Source organism: Triticum urartu, chromosome 2A, assembly GCF_056163025.1.
Source record: "Triticum urartu cultivar PI428250 chromosome 2A, HENAU_Tu73, whole genome shotgun sequence".
Lineage (NCBI taxonomy): Eukaryota > Viridiplantae > Streptophyta > Magnoliopsida > Poales > Poaceae > Triticum > Triticum urartu.
The window spans coordinates 86199884-86203767 of NC_141874.1; the positions used below are offsets into that span (position 1 = coordinate 86199884).

The window sequence follows — 3884 nt, forward strand, 5'->3', positions numbered from 1 at the left end:
TGAGCCGCAAGTCATCAACGACGTCCACTGCCGATCGCCTCCCCGACAAGCGAGGTTACCTTTTTTTGAGTAGCGAGCGAGGCTACCTAAGACCTTAGAGAATGTTCAATGGTTCCCCTAAAATTTCTCCCCTATATCTCAAAATCGAGGACTCCCCTAAAAGATTATTCCCTAAAAATTGCTCAACTCCAGAAGTTCCCCTAAATGTATCTGTTATTCTATATTTTAAGAATATTTCATAACTACGAGCGGCTAGTATTCAACTCTATAAATACATGATCACCTCCATATCTCTCACAATTTTGATTCTGCCTGCTCTTCTACTTCTGTTTCACCATCTCTCCACAACGAAATGAGTCACTGTCGAAGCTTGGCCTGACAATTTTGCGAAGGTTCCTCCTCCGAAGATGAGGAACTCATGATGGCTGCAATCATAGCAGAGGAAGAACAAGCCCGATTGGATGCTCCACGACGTGGAGGTTCACAACCGGGTTGTCAATCTCTTCAGCACGATTTTGCGGAACGCTTTCAGAACCTCCACAAGGACCTTTTTGTACATAACTGTACCTTCACCCCAAGGTTGTTTCGCAACAAGTATGAAACCAGTGTATCTGCTTCGTTTTCACCATAATAAATTTAAGTTTTTCGTCACAGGTATAGAATGCATCTCCTCTTTTTCTGCGCATAGCAAGTGCTATAGAGGCACATGATAGCTATTTTTCCCTGAGAAGAATAGTGCTGGTGTTCCTGGTTTACACATTTTTATCAAACATTGACCTCAATATTTGAAACCCCGGCTTATGGGATATCAGCTGATCTTACCGATGAGTATTTTCGACTAGCAATTTCCACTGATTTAGATAATCTTAGAAGATTTGTGTGTGGTGTGGTCGAGCTCTTTGTGGGTTAGTACCTGAGATCTCCAAATGTTGAAGATACCGCTAGATTACTTGCAATTGGAGAGCAAAGGGTGTTTCCGAGTATGCTCGGAAGCATCGACTGCATGCATTGGAAGTGAAAAAAGATCCCTACCACACAAAGGTTTTTTTGTCGAGTATAACCATGTACCCACAGTCATTCTTGAAGTTGTTGCTTCACAAGACATTTGGATTTGGCATTCTTTCTTTGGTTTAATAGGATCTCATAATGATATAAATGTTCTTCGTCGTTCACCCGCGTTTGCAAATCTAGTTGAAGGACATGCTCCAAAAGTGAGTTATACCATCAATGGTCACAACTAAAACACGTGGTATTACGTTGTAGAAGGCATATATCCGCAATGAGCAACATTTGTGAAGACAATTCCAAATCCTAAAGGTGAAAAGAACAAAAATTTCTCCCGGTTCCAAGAACCATGTCGGAAGGATGTCGAATGAGCCTTTGATATTCTGCAAGCTCGTTTTGCTATTGTATGTGGACCAGTAAGGTATTGGGATCTGGAGACACTCGGTGAAGTCATGACAGCTTGTATCATCCTGTATAACATGATAATAGAAGATGAGTGTGGAAGTCGTGTAGACTACCGCTATGATAATATAGGAGATCTAATGACACCTTATCACTAAGAGGCGGCTACATGAACTCAGTTTCTTCAAGCTCACAATGATATTCGAAACAAACAAGTTCATTGTTAGTGTCAACTTGATCTAGTTGAGCACCTATGGTAGATCTGTGGACTAATGTAGCTTTAATAATTATCAGGTGTTAGCAATAATGTAATCTATGTCATCATTTTAGAATATGTAAGGGTGTTATGTTTTTCGATTATGGTGGGGGTGTAAGCAGTACTTACTCCCTCTGTCCTTGAAAGGGTGTACTTCCAACTTTGTTGGAAAGTCAAACTTTTTTATATTTGGTCGTATTTATACAATACTAGACCAACATTTATGCCATCAAATTAGTAGCATTAGATTCATGATAAAATATTTTTTCTTCATATACCTATTTGGTTTCACAAGCATCGATATATTTTTGCACAAACTCGGTCAAACTTTGAGATAGTTTGACCCTCCAACAAAGTTGGAAGTACACTCTTTCAAGGACGGGGAGAGTATATCATAATGGAAGCAATTATCTTGTTTATATAGTCAGGCAAATGTTTCAGAGACATAATACAAATTAAAGACAATAGTTCATCATCCCAATGGTTTGAAGATAATAAGTAGTACATATTAAAACACATAGTTCATCATCCAAATGGTTCAAAGATAATAAGTAGTATAGATTACAACACATAGGTCAGCATCCAAATGGTTCAAAGTAGTACATATTACAACATATAGCTCAAGCCGACGAGTGGCGATGTTGGTTAATGATCTGGCTCTTTCTTAATTTGTAGAATTCTTGTTTCACTCGTCCATGCCAATAAGGTCCATGCACTAGTGCAGAATTGGGCTTTAGTACTGGTTCGTAAGGCCCTTTAGTGCCGGTTCTGGAACCGGCACTAAAGGCTGGGGACTAAAGGCCCCCCTTTAGTCCCGATTCAACACGAACCGGGACCAAAGGCCCACCACGTGGCACGAGCACGCGCTGGGGGGCTTGGGCCTTTTAGTCCCGGTTGGTTACACCAACGTAACCAACCGAGACTAAAAGGTTTAGGGGTTTTGGGTTTATGGTTTATTTTTCCTTTTAGTTTTGTGTTTTCCATTTAATTCTTTTTCATTTCAACCTATTTAATTCTTTTATTCATTCTTTTGTGTTTCGGTCCAAAATGGGCCCTCAGTTGGGCTTGTACTTCGGCTTTGTTCTCCTCTTCGGTCAGGTCGTAAGGCAACCTCGGAAGAGGCTTGAGGCTTGGACCAAATTGGTATCTCTTGCCTCCTGTTGTACAGCTAGCCGCCGTAGCTGCAGCGCCTCTCTTCCATTGTTGCTTAGGGGGCGGAGCCCACTGAGGCGGCAGAGACGGCTAACGTAGTGCCTGACTTGGAGGAGGAGGACTGGGCTGATGCGATGCCGGACTTGGAGGTGGAGGAGTGGGCTGACGTGGTGCCGTACTTGGAGGAGGAGGAGTGGCCTGACCCGTTGGCGGACTTGGAGGAGCAGGACTCTGCTGAGGCGGTGGCTAACTTGGAGGAGCGGGAGTCTGCTGACGCGGTGGCGGACTTGGAGGAGGAGCCGGCTGACGCGGTGTCGGTGGGCTTGGAAAGACGATGCAATCCTTTCTCCATAGAATTATACGATGTATGGCCTCTCCCAGTGTGCGCTCGTCGTCACCTCCAGGAATGTCAAGCTCTAGCTCCGAATATTGTGCCACCACTTCATCAACCGCGACACGAGCATAGCCAGCTGGAATTAGATTTCAATGGAAGGTTGCTTCAGGGGGATTTGTATAAGCAACGCCATCTGCCACCTTCATGGATATGTTTTCATTTTAAAGTGTAGCTCACAATTAGTGTTATCCATGTTGTCATCCACAGGGTATCTATCTAGAAGTGCCTCAACGCTCGGGGCAGAACCCATGCTGCTTCTCATCAAGGATGGGATGGTGCTATCCAATGCTGGATAGCTGCTGCCGCTGCTAAGACCCTCTTTCCTGACTAAGTGAGTCGATCTGCTGCTGCTGCCGCTGGAAAGTGAGTGCCAACTCCGCGTGCCTTGAAGGCCTTGAAGGCGGTCTGCTTCCTGCTTCCTCTGCTCCTCCTCCAGCTTCCTCTTCTTCTCCTCCTGCATCTTCTTTCTCGCACGGCTTCTGTAGTCGGCGTTCCAGTCCGCAAACCCCTCAAACCACGGAACAACGCCTTTGCCTCGTGTTCTTCCCGGGTATTCAGGGTTCTTCAGGGCGCGAGTAAGCTCATCGTTCTCTCTGCTGGGTGTGAACACCCCCATTCGAGCCTCTTCTATTGCAACAATTAAATCAAGGTCGGCTCCTTTAAGACTTGCCTGCT

The 3884-nt window shown here is 44.5% G+C and overlaps 1 pseudogene; it reads left to right on the forward strand.

Annotated features, from left to right (window-relative positions):
- The first annotated feature begins 343 nt into the window (after window positions 1–343).
- Window positions 344–1296, forward strand: LOC147983964 (uncharacterized; annotated as a pseudogene).
- The last annotated feature ends 2588 nt before the right edge of the window (window positions 1297–3884 follow it).